The sequence below is a fragment of the Pseudophryne corroboree genome, chromosome 8 (assembly GCF_028390025.1).
Source record: "Pseudophryne corroboree isolate aPseCor3 chromosome 8, aPseCor3.hap2, whole genome shotgun sequence".
Classification (NCBI taxonomy): Eukaryota; Metazoa; Chordata; class Amphibia; order Anura; family Myobatrachidae; genus Pseudophryne; species Pseudophryne corroboree.
Genome location: NC_086451.1, coordinates 257,911,505 through 257,925,116, shown reverse-complemented (window position 1 = coordinate 257,925,116; position 13,612 = coordinate 257,911,505).

The window sequence follows — 13,612 nt, the reverse complement described above, 5'->3', positions numbered from 1 at the left end:
TACTGGCATATAAATCCAGTCCAGTGATACTGCTGTATATGTCCAGTGGTACTGCCTTATAATTCCAGTGATATTGCCATATAATTCCAGTAGTACTGGTGTATAAATCCAGTGATACTGTTGTATAAATCCAGTCCAGTGTTACTGCCGTATAAATCCAGTGGTCGGCCATATAATTCCAGTGATACTGCCGCATAATTCCAGTGGTACTGGCATATAAATCCAGCGATACTGCTGTATAAATCCAGTCCAGTGGTACTGCCGTATAAATCAAGTGGTACTGCCGTATAAATCCAGTGGTACTGCCGTATAATACCAGTGATACTGCCATATAATTCCAGTGATACTGCTATATAATTCCAGTGATACTGCCAAATAATTCCAGTTATACTGCCAAATAATTCCAGTGGTACTGCCATATAAGTCCAGTCCAGTGGTGCTGCCACATAAATTCAGTGGTGCTGTCCTGTGCTGTATATTTTTTACTCCAAATAAGGGGTTATTAATATTTAATCCAAATAATTTTCACAGGGTTTGCCCTGTGTGGTGTAGAGGTATGCTCTCCTGTACCACATATTGTTATATAACTCCAGAAAAATAATGGAGAACAAAAATTTGGAAGATAAAATAGGGAAAGATCAAGAACCACTTCCTCCTAGTGATGAAGCTGCTGCCTCTAGTCATGACATAGACGATGAAATGCCATCAATGTCATCTGCCAAGGCCGATGCCCAATGTGATAGTAGAGGGTATGTAAAATCCAAAAAGCCAAAGTTCAGTAAAAAGACCCAAAAAAATAATATGCCATTTACGACACTGAGTGGCAAGGAATGGCTAAGGCCCTGGCCTATGTTCATGACTAGTGGTTCAGCTTCACATGACGATGGAAGCCCTCATCCTTCTGCTAGAAAAATTATAAGAGTTACGCTGGCAAAAGCACAGCAAAGAACTGTGCGTTCTAAGATGGGATCACAAATCCCCAAGGAGAGTCCAAGTGTGTCGGTGGTTGCGATGCCTGACCTTCCCAACGCTGGATGGGAAGAGATGGCTCCTTCCACCATTTGCACACCTTCTGCAAGTGCTGGAAGTAGCACCGACAGTCCAGTTTCTGATAATCAAATTGAAGATGTCACTGCTGAAGTACTCCAGGATGAGGATATGGGTGTTGCTGGCGCTGAAAGAGGAAGTTGACGATGAGGATTCTGATGGTGATGTGGTTTGTTTAAATGACACCTGTTCTCCGTGGGATGAAGAAGCCCATTGTGATGCCTGGGCAAAATACCCCCAAAAAACACTTTTTTGGTGTGGAATTATTTCTTCACAAATCTGGACAACAGGTGTCAAGCCATCTGTTGCCTCTGTCAATCTGTAATAAGTAGGGGTAAGGATGTTAACCACCTAGGAACATCCTCCCTTATATGTCACCTGCAGTGCATTCATCAGAAGTCAGTGTCAAGTTGTGAAACTTTGGGTAAGAGCGCAAGCAGTCTACTGACAACTAAATCCCTTCTTCCTCTTTTACCCAAGCTCCTGCAAGTCATACCACCAACTCCCTCAACGTCAACTTCCTCCTCAGTCAGGAATGTCAGTAGTCCTGCAGGCCATGTCACTGACAAGACTGAGGCGTCCTCTCCTAATCGGGATTACTCTGGAGGATCCTTGAGTGGTACACCTACTGCTGCTGTTGCTGCCGCTGCTGTTGTTGCTGCTCCGAGTGGATCATCATTCCAGAGGGGAAGTCGGAAGACCACTTGTACTACTTCCAGTAAGCAATTGACTGTCCAATAGTCCTTTGTGAGGAAGATGAACTATGACAGCAGTCATCCTGTTGCAAAGCGGATAACTGAGGCCTTGACAGCTATGTTGGTGTTAGACGTACGTCTGGTATCCGCCATTAGTTCAGTGGGACTTAGAGAATTGATGGAATTAGTGTCCCCCTGGTACCAAATCCCATCTAGGTTCCACTTCACTAGGCAGGCGATACCGAGAATGTACAGAAACGTCAGAAAAAGTGTCCTCAGTGTCCTAAAAAATGCAGTTGTACCCACTGTTCACTTAACCACGGACATGTGGACAAGTGGAACAGGGCAGACTAAGGACTATATGACTGTGACAGCCCACTGGGTAGATGTATTGCCTCCCACAGCAACAACAGTAGTGGCACCAGTAGCAGCATCTTGCAAACACCAACTCGTTCCTAGGCAGGCTACGCTATGTATCACCGCTTTCCATAAGAGGCACACCGCTGACAACCTCTCATAGAAAATGACGGATATCATCACACAATGGCTTATCCCAATTATACTCTCCTGGGGATTTTTGATATCGGACAATACCACCAATATTGTGCCTGCATGACATCTGGGTAAATTCCAGCACGTCCCATGTTTTGCACATACAATTAATTTGGTGGTGCAGAATTTTTTATGAAAAATGACAGGGGCATGCAGGAGATGCTGTCGGTGACCCAAAAAATTGCAGGCTACTTTCGACATTCAGCCACAGTGTGCCAAAGACTGGAGCACCAGCAAACACTCCTGAACCTGCCCTGCCTTCACCTGAAGCAAGAGGTGGTAATGAGGTAATTCAACACTCTATATGCTTCAGAGGATGGAGGAGCAGCAAAAGGCTATTCAAGTCAATACATCCACCTACGATATAGGCAAAGGAGGGGGAAATGTTAGGGTCTCCTGCTCTGTGCTGCCACGTCGTCATGGCAACCGGGAGACAAGTGCTAGCGGAGTAACCTGAGCGTAGCTGATACTCCGGTTCGGGTCTTTTGCTGTGCAGTGGTTACAGGCTCTGTGCACGGCAGGGGATCCGGTGCTGGTTTTTGTGCTCACAGTCTGTGAGGTCTGAGTGGGGCGTGGACAGCACCTGCTATATAAACCCTATTCTCGGGTTAGGCAGATGCTGCTGAATCTTTGTTGGTTAGTCAGTTCCTGAAAGCTAGCTAGTACTGTGTAAACTTTGTATTTGTTTGTTGCTTACTGCAAATAGGCCTTGGGATTTGGTATTACACTCTGCCAATCCAGACCTAGCAGTCAGACTGGAGTCAGTCGTTTAACCTGCTGGGGTTCTTTTGCTACTCTGTGAACCTAGCAAGTTTGCGGCTGTATTCTCAGACTTGCCTGCCAAAATCCTTTCTCACTGTGCAAGGTGTTCAGGTGTCAGTTTAGTGGCAGTAAGCTGAACCAGTGCACTGCAAGTGAGGACTAGGATTGTGGAGACTCTCCTTGTGTCTATTATTCCATCTCTGACCAAGGAGTTTACTGCCACACCCGTTGGTAACCCTTTAGGGTTTTGCTGTTGCCCTTAGCAACAGCATTTCGGGTTCTCTACGTATTAAATCACAACATCTCGCTTCTTTCCATCTGAGCATTCCTAATACTAGGGAGACACCCAGTTTCTTAGCCTTTGGGCTTCTCTGTTCACTTTGTGTTATTTTGTTACCCTATCACCTTCTATGTATGTAATGTCATATTCCCCAGTCTGTCTGTGAGTTCATTTGTTTTGCATCCCTCTCCGTTCAGACACCAGTACATTCCTGCTGGCACTGGTGTGCATAACAGGAATGCACCTGACTCAAGCACAGTGGAGAATGATTTCCATCTTGTGCAAGGTTCTCCAACCCTTCGAACTTGCCACACGTGAAGTCCGTTCAGACACTGCCAACTTGAGTCAGGTCATTTCCCTCATCAGGCTTTTGCAGAAGCAGCTGGAGAAATTGAAGGAGGAGCCAAGATGGAGCGATTCCGCAAAGTATGTGGGACTTGTAGACGGAGCCCTTCATTCGCTATGCCAGGATTCAAGGGTGGTCAATCTGTTGAAATCAGAGCACTACATTTTGGCCACCGTGCTCGACCCTAGGTTTAAAGCCTACGTTGTATCTCTTTTTCCGCCAGATACAAGTGTGCAGAGGTTCAAAGACCTGCTGGTGAGTAAATTGTCAACTCAAGCGGAACGTGACCCGTCAATAGCTCCTCCTTCATTTTCTCCCGCAACTGGGGCTGCGAGGAAAAGGATAAGATTTCCTAGCCCATCTGCTGGCGGTGATGCAGGGCAGTCAGGAGCAAGTGCTGACATCTGGTCCGGACTGAAGGACCTGCCAACGATTACTGACATGTCTACTGTCAGTACATATGATTCTGTCACCATTGAAAGAATGGTGGAGGATTATATGAGTGACAGCATTCAAGTAGGCGTGTCAGAGAGTCCAAATGTAAAGGGATGGTGATGTACCTTGGGCGCCTACCCTTTCTGTGGACTTATGAGAGGGCCAAAACAATGGTCTCCTTATAATACTGGTAGAAGTATATGTGCGAGTGTGATTAGAAAACTGATAACGTACAGTGTAATATAAAATTAACACATAATTTAATACACAATTACATAAAACAACTTAAAAGAGTACCAATAAGGTAAGCTAGGAGCCGCAGGTGTTAAATAGGGCAGAGTGGTCCAAGCTTCACCCTGCTCTGTCTCCTAAGCTTAATAATGGGTCGGTATCCCCGGATGGATGACAATACTCGTGTAATTTTGTTCAAACAAAGCAGAAACGTACCAGTGAGGTAGCTGAGGAGCCGCAGGTGTTTATGATAAGCAGGGTGGTCCAGACTTCACCCTTCTCTGGCTCCCAAGTTTACCACAGGTCGGTGTCAGATGGATGAACAATCGAAGTTCCTTCTTTGGTCCAGTAGCCGTAGATCAGATAGCCAACGCGTTTCGAGATATATAATCTCTTCCTCAGAGAGTCCGTATGTATACTGGCAAGAAAAAGAGGCAATTTGGATGTCTTTGCACAAATTGGCTTTATTTTACTTAAGTTGCCCCCTTCCCCCTACAGTGTGTACTCCAAAAGAGTGTTTAGTGCAGCCGGTAACCTTGTCAGCGATCGGCGTAGGAGGTTACTTCAACAAAATATGGAGAAGATGATGTTAATCAAAATGAATTATAAATTCCTCCAGGAAGACCAGCAATTGCCTCCAGGAAGTGCACAGGGATATGTGATGAATTCCAGTGGGGATGAATTAATACTCTGTGAGGAGGAGGATGTACACACTGAAAGGGGTGAGGAATCAGAGGATGAGGTTGACATCTTGCCTCTGTAGAGCCAGTTTGTGCAAGGAGAGATTGATTGCTTCTTTTTTGGTGGGGGTCCAAACAAACCAGTCATTTCAGTCACAGTCGTGTAGCAGACCCTGTCGCTGAAATGATTGGTTTGTTAAAGTGTGCATGTCCTGTTTATACAACATATGGGTGAGTGGGAGTGCCCAAGGACAATTCCATCTTGCACCTCTTTTTCTTATTTGCATCATGTGCTGTTTGGAGACTATTTTTTTAAAGTACCATCCTGTCTGACATTGCCATACAACTCCAGGGGTACTGCCGTATAAGCCCAGGGGTACTGCCGTATAAGTCCAGTGAAGTGGTGCTGTCTTGTACTGCATCAGTCCAGTGGTGGTGTCTTGTACTGCCATAAGTCCAGTGGTGGTGTTCTGTGCTGTATATTATTTACTCCAAATAAAAGGGTTATATACTTACATTACTATCCAAATAATTTTTACAGGGTTTGCCCTGTGTGGTGTAGGGGTACGCTCACCTGTGCTGCATATTATTGTAATAGCTATAAATAACATTTAAATGGGTTATTATTATCCAAATTAAATTTACAGGCTTTGCCGTGTGTGTGTGGTTTAGGGGTACGCTGTCTTGTGCCACCAATATTGTGCGTGTATCACATCTGGGAAAATTCCAGCACGTCCCATGTTGTTTGTGCCGCACACTTGTGTCACTTAGCTTAGTCATACAGCTACCTCATTGGACCTCATTTACTTCTTTGCATGATGTGCTGTTTGGGGCCTAGTTTTTTTAAGTGCCATCCTGTCTGCCATTGCAGTGCCACTCCTAGATGGGCCAGGTGTTTGTGCCACACACTTGTGTCGCTTAGCTTAGCCATCCAGTTACCTAATTGCACCTCTTTTTCTTCTTTGCATCATCATTTTTCTTCTTTGCAAAAACATAAAAACAGCTAAAATCACAGAATTTGGGGGTAATTTTGATCCTATGGTATTATTAACCGCAATAATATTCATTTCCACTCATTTCTAGTCTATTCTGAATAACTCACAATATTGTTTTTAGGCCAAAAGGTTGCACCGAGGTGGCTGGGTAACTAAGCTAAGCGACACAAGTGTGCATCACAAACACCTGGCCCATCTAGGAGTGGCACTGCAGTGGCCGACAGGATGGCAGATTTAAAAAATAGGCCCCAAACAGCACATGATGCAAAGAAGAAAAAGAGATGCACCGAGGTTGCTGTATGACTAAGCCAAGTGACACAAGTGTGCGGCACAAACACCTGGCCCATCTAGGAGTGGCACTGCAGTGTCAGACAGGTTGGCACTTTTCAAAAACAAGGTCCCAAACAGCACCTCATGGAAAGATGTAGAAGAGGTGCAATGAGGTAGCTATATGACTAAGCCAAGCGACACAAACAATTGGCCCATCTAGGAGTGGCACTGCAGTGGCAGACAGGAGGGCAGATATTAAAAAGAAGGCCCCAAACAGTACCTCATGCAAAGATGTAGAAGAGGTGCAATGAGGTAGCTGTATCACTAAGCCAAGCAACACAAACAATTCCCTCTGGAATTATACAGCAATATCACTGGAATTATACAGCAATATCACTGGAATTATATGACAATACCACTGGACATATACGGCAGTATCACTGGAATTTTATGGCAGTACCACTGGACATATACAAAAGTGTCAGACAGGATGGCACTTTAAAAAAAATAGTCCCCAAACAGCACATGATGCAAAGAAGAAAAAGAGGTGCAAGATGGAATTGTCCTTGGGCCCTCCCACCCACCCTCATGTTGTATAAACAGGACATGCACACTTTAACAAACCAATCATTTCAGCGACAGAGTCTGCCACACGACTGTGGCTGAAATGACTGGTTTGTTTGGGCCCCCACCAAAAAAGAAGCAATCAATCTCTCCTTGCACAAACTGGCTCTACAGAGGCAAGATGTCCACCTCATCCTCATCCTTCGATTCCTCCCCACTTTCACTGTGTACATCCTCCTCCTCACAGAGTGTTAATTCATCAGCACTAGAATCCACCATCACAAGTCTGTCACAATCCTTACTGTAGTTCTCGTATTTGGTGACTTACCCCTGCCATCTGTCCTGGATCCTGTGCCTTTTTGCTCACTGAGATAAACAGCATGCCAATACCATGAGTTTCCTGAGTTCTCTGCCTGGAAGGTAATAGTTAACGAGCTCCACCTGTGGTGATCTACTTCTGTGTGAGTCTGAATTCAGCAATCTGAAGTTTAGGCCTAAAAGGCCAGCATCCTGTGTTTGCAGAAGTTCAGGCTTCAGTGTTCTCTCAGCCTGCTAGGCCTCGCTCCACTTCACAGCCTAGTCTAGAGTACTCACATGACAGTGACTGTTTCACCTGACCCAGAGCTGTCCAATCCTGTGCCAGCCTGAGACTCTCTGAATCACCTGACACTGCTCACCAATCACCAAGGACTAGGAAGTATAAGTCTGAAGTCTGGAGTTGGAAACGGGGCCAGTTCCGCGCGTCACACACAGCTCTGTGTGAGCTTTGAAGCTGAGCTCCCTAAAGGTAACCCTTGTACTTTAGTTCCTGTAAAAATTCTGTTTCTTTGTTACCCAGTTTGGATTACATTTGTGTTGCCATTGATATCCAGTATTTCCACGAGTCTCAACTTAAAGGCACAGTACAGTATTCCACCATCTCCACTTAAAGGCACAGTTGCAGTGTTTCATCTTAAAGGCACAGTACAGTATTCCATAGTCTCCACTTAAAGGCACAGTTGCAGTGTTTCATCTTAAAGGCACAGTACAGTATTCCACAGTCTCCACTTAAAGACACAGTTGCAGTGTTTCATCTTAAAGGCACAGTAGCAGTATTCCACAGTCTCAACTGAAAACCACAGCTGCAGTATTCTACCATCACAGCCGCGGGGTTCTTCAGCCTCGTACTAGAGGTATAGCCACAGTCATCGTTCTACTTTCAGTTGCGTTTCCAGTTATATCGGTACCAGCACGCATTACAGTTGCATCCCAGTCTCACCAGTAACCAGTCCGTCTTACTATCTTGCCAGTAACCTTGAGTACATAAGCACCGACTCCTGTGACACTATATCCAGTACAGTCTCACCTATACATTCATCATCCTGCTATCAAAGTACCTGGTGATCCAGTGGTCAGGATACGACTTCCTCTGCCGAGGCCCGGGTTCGATCCCCGGTCAGGGATTGCTCCTTCTTCTCACTGATTCCTACAGACCAGCCTAATATTCACATAGTCCCCAAGTTGCCCGCACAGACTTCACTAACACCGGGTTCACAAAACCACAGCCATGACAGTAGGAACTGGCCTCATAGACCCGGCCGAAAGTGTTTGTCTGACGCAGGACCTCCTAAGAAATATTGCAGGACGCTTGGAGGGTTTGGAGTCGACTCAGCATCAATTGGCACAGTGTTTGCAGCGGAATTCGTTCTCCAGAGATTCTCTGACCTTCTGCACTAAGACTCCTGACCAGCTGCAGATTTTCTACCAGATGTTATTACAGTTACAAGAACTTTTGTCTAGTATTCTTTCTGTGATGCCTGATCTCTTCAGGAATACTACCAACGTATTTGATCCTGTTTTGTCCCATCCAGTTAATAGAGTCTCTTCCTCTGTGCAAGGAAAAGTTTTTAATCAGAGCTATCCACGGCCCAAGCTCTCTGAAGCTGAACGTCAGCGGCATAGGGAGCTACACCTCTGTCTTTACTGTGGAAATTCCGGTCATTTTGTTAAAGACTGCATTCTTCGCAAGCCGGGGAATGGTGACAAATCTCAGTATCATAGTGCTCATGTCTACAAGTCATCCACAGTAGCCGATTCTGCTACTGCTGACGGGGGTATCAAGAAGGCTACTCTGAAAGAGACTCAAATTTATGACTGGGGTCCGGTGATTAAAAGACTTTATCCCAAGTTGGGTGTCCAGAGAAGAATGTTCAAGTAATTTAGAGTCACAGAGGAGTCCGTGTCTACAGCCCAAGGATGGGCGTCCGTGTCTACAGCCCAAGGAGGGGCGTCTGTGTCTACAGCCCAAGGAGGGGCGTCTGTGTCTACAGCCCAAGGAGGGGCGTCCGTGTCTACAGCCCAAGGAGGGGCGTCCGTGTCTTCAGCCCAAGGAGGGGCGTCCGTGTCTTCAGCCCAAGGAGGGGCGTCTGTGTCTTCAGCCCAAGGAGGGGCGTCAGTGTCTTCAGCCCAAGGAGGGGCATCCGTGTCTTCCGCCCAAGGAGGGGCATCCGTGTCTTCAGCCCCAGGAGGGGGTTCTTCAGAGTATCCAGCCCCAGGAGGGGGTTCTTCAGAGTGTCCAGCCCCGGGAGGGGGTTCTTCAGAGTGTCCAGCTCCGGGAGGGGGTTCTTCAGAGTGTCCAGCCCCGGGAGGGGGTTCTTCAGAGTGTCCAGCCCCGGGAGGGGGTTCTTCAGAGTGTCCAGCCCCGGGAGGGGGTTCTTCAGAGTGTCCAGCCCCGGGAGGGTTTTTTTCAGAGTGTCCAGCCCCAGGAGGGGGTACTTCAAAGTGTCCAGCCCCAGGAGGGGGTTCAGAGCGTCCAGCCCCAGTGAGGGGTTCTGAGCGTGCAGCCCCAGGAGGGTTATCCAGTGTTCAGGCTCCAGTAGGGGCATATGAGTCTTCTACTCAGGAAGGAGTGTCTGATCTGTCAACCCCAGGAGGGGTGCTGGAGATAGCAACCCTGAGAGAGGTGTCTGATTCGTCAACCCCAGGAGGGGTCACCACAGTTTCAGCCCCTAGGGAAGTATCCAGAGTCAAGTTTCCAGATGGGAATCTTTGTGCTACAGATGCAGTTATGAACTCCTGTTCGCCGTCTTCTGAGAGCACCACCATGTTGGCATCCAGCATGGTTCAGGTCCAGGATGGACCATCTGAACACTTGGATTCTACTCACTCCGGTTCCAGCCGGAATCAGTCTGTCCCGGTTTCAGCCGGTCCAGCAATACTCCAGGCCCAGCCTGGTCAGTCCGTCCCGGTTCCAGCCGGTCCAGCAATACTCCAGGCTCCACCTGGTCAGCCCGTCCCGGTTCCAGCTGGTTCAGCAATACTCCAGGCTCCACCTGGTCAGCCCGTCCCGGTTCCAGCCGGTCCAGCAATACTCCAGGCTCCACCTGGTCAGCCCGTCCCGGTTCCAGCCGGTCCAGCAATACTCCAGGCTCCACCTGGTCAGCCCGTCCCGGTTCCAGCCGGTTCAGCAATACTCCAGGCTCCACCTGGTCAGCCCGTCCCGGTTCCAGCCGGTCCAGCAATACTCCAGGCTCCACCTGGTCAGCCCGTCCCGGCTCCTGCCGGTCCAGCAATATTCCAGGCTCCACCTGGTCAGTCCGTCCCAGTTCCAGCTGGTCCAGCAATACTCCAGGCCCAGCCTGGTCAGTCCATCCCAGTTCCAGCCGGTCCAGCAATACTCCAGGCTCCGCCTGGTCAGTCTGTCCTGGTTCCAGCCGGTCCAGCAATACTCCAGGCCCTGCCTGGTCAGTCCGTCCCGGTTCCAGCCAGTCCAGCAATACTCCAGGCCCTGCCTGGTCAGTCCGTCCCGGTTCCATCCGGTCCATCGATACTCCAGGACCAGCCTGGTCAGTCTCCTTTGGCTCCAGCTAATTCAAGTATCCTCGGATCCAATCCAATCCTACTCGTCCAGCCAAAGATTTCTCCAGTTTCAGTCTATTCAAGCTCATCTGGACTCAAACCGATTCCAAGCATTGGCCCAAGTAAAGAACTTTTGACAGTTGGTCACAGTAAAGGACTTCCACCATCTAGTTCTAAAATTAGACTTCAGTCTGTCTCTGATTCTGTTTCCTTGTCTTCCAGCACTGAGTGCACAGCTTCCGCGGGAAATTCTAATACCTCTTCTCCTCGATGTCGGGATAATTCTGCTGTAGCATCTAAAGTCAAGAAAAATACCAAGGCTATTGACCTAATGTCTGAATGTGTACCTCAGTCTAATGTTGTTTCAGTGGCATCTGTTTCCTTGAGTCCAATTTCATCCTCCACTCAGTCTTCAGAACATTCAGCCAATGCTCCGTTTTCTGACCCAACGCTTTCTGAGCAAGATAATGCCTTGATGAACCAATACATTAGGAATTTCAGGAATGCCAAGAATTGGAAAACAGTACAAAGACTACAGCCTGTTGATTTAAGAGTTGGTTATGTTTCCATTGATTCCACTCCAAGTTCCTTGTGTTGTTCTGAACTTGTTAATGCAGCTTACAAAACGGATGTAGTTACTCCCAAAGAAGACCGGTATCTTCCAATAGACTTGGACTCAGACTCTGAATTTGATCCAGTTTATGATGCTACTTCTTTCAGGGGAGGTCCCATGTTTTCTAAGGAAGTTTTTTCTTTACAGGAGATTCCGCTCTCCCTGGTCAAAACCAAATGTTCCCGTAAGAAGAAGAGGCATCAACGAAGGTCCTAAGTTCTTCTATATGAATTTCTCAAGTTCCTCTAAGACCAAAGATGGGTGTCCGGAGTCCACCCTTGAAGAGGGGGTTACTGTCACGATTCTGACTGCAGTTCTCGTATTTGGTGACTTAATCCTGCCATCTGTCCTGGATCCTGTGCCTTTTTGCTCACTGAGATAAACAGCATGCCAATACCATGAGTTTCCTGAGTTCTCTGCCTGGAAGGTAATAGTTAACGAGCTCCACCTGTGGTGATCTTCTTCTGTGTGAGTCTGAATTCAGCAATCTGAAGTTTAGTCCTAAAAGGCCAGCATCCTGTGTTTGCAGAAGTTCAGGCTTCAGTGTTCTCTCGGCCTGCTAGGCCTCGCTCCACTTCACAGCCTAGTCTAGAGTACTCACATGACAGTGACTGTTTCACCTGACCCAGAGCTGTCCAATCCTGTGCCAGCCTGAGACTGTGTGAATCACCTGACACTGCTCACCAATCACCAAGGACTAGGAAGTATAAGTCTGAAGTCTGGAGTTGGAAACGGGGCCAGTTCCGCATGTCACACACAGCTCTGTGTGAGCTTTGAAGCTGAGCTCCTAAAGGTAACCCTTGTACTTTAGTTCCTGTAAAAATTCTGTTTCTTTGTTACCCAGTTTGGATTGCATTTGTGTTGCCATTGATATCCAGTATTTCCACGAGTCTCAACTTAAAGGCACAGTACAGTATTCCACCGTTTCCACTTAAAGGCACAGTTGCAGTGTTTCATCTTAAAGGCATAGTACAGTATTCCATAGTCTCCACTTAAAGGCACAGTTGCAGTGTTTCATCTTAAAGGCACAGTACAGTATTCCACAGTCTCCACTTAAAGACACAGTTGCAGTGTTTCATCTTAAAGGCACAGTCGCAGTATTCCACAGTCTCAACTGAAAACCACAGCTGCAGAATTCTACCGTCACAGCCGCAGGGTTCTTCAGCCTCGTACTAGAGTTATAGCCACAGTCATCGTTCTACTTTCAGTTGCGTTTCCAGTTATATCCGGTACCAGCACTCATTACAGTTGCATCCCTGTCTCACCAGTAAACAGTCCGTCTTACTATCTTGCCAGTAACCTTGAGTACATAAGCACCTACTCCTGTGACACTATATCCAGTACAGTCTCACCTATACATTCATCATCCTGCTATCAAAGTCCCTGGTGATCCAGTGGTCAGGATACGACTTCCTCTGCCGAGGCCCGGGTTCGATCCCCGGTCAGGGATTGCCCCTTCTTCTCACTGATTCCTACAGACCAGCCTAATATTCACATAGTCCTCCAGTTGCCCGCACAGACTTCACTAACATCGGGTTCACAAAACCACAGCCATGACAAAGTCCCTGTGTACTTTCCGGAGACAATTGCTGGTCAAGGTCTTCGTGGAGTTATTTTGATGAACATCATCTTCTCCACATTTTGTTGAAGTAACCTCCTATGCCGATCGCTGACAAGGTTACCAGCTGCACTAAACACTCTTTCAGAGTACACACTGGAGGGGGGGGGCTACTTATGTAAAATAAAGCCAGTTTGTGCAAGGACAACCAAATTGCCTCTTTTTCCTGCCAGTATACATATGGACTGTCTGACATGCCTACTTTTATGCTGTCACTCATATAATCCTCCACCATTCTTTCAATGGTGACAGAATCATATGCAGTGACAGTAGACATGTTAGTAATCATTGGCAGGTCCTTCAGTCCGGACCAGATGTCAACTTTCGCTCCTGACTGCCCTGCATCACCGCCAGCGGGTGGGCTAGGAAATCTTATCTTTTTCCTTTTCAGCCCCAGTTGTGGGAGAAGTTTAAGGAGGAGCTGTTGATGGGTCACATTCCACTTGAGTTGACAATTTACTCACCAGCAGGTCTTTGAACCTCTGCACACTTGTATCTGGCGGAAAGAGAGATACAACGTAGGCTTTAAACCTAGGATCGAGCACGGTGGCCAAAATGTAGTGCTCTGATTTCAACAGATTGACAACCCTTTGAATCCTGGCAAAGCAAATGAAGGGTTCCATCCACAAGTCCCACATACTTTGCGGAATCGCTCCGTCTTAGCTCCTGCAAAAGCCTGATGAGGGG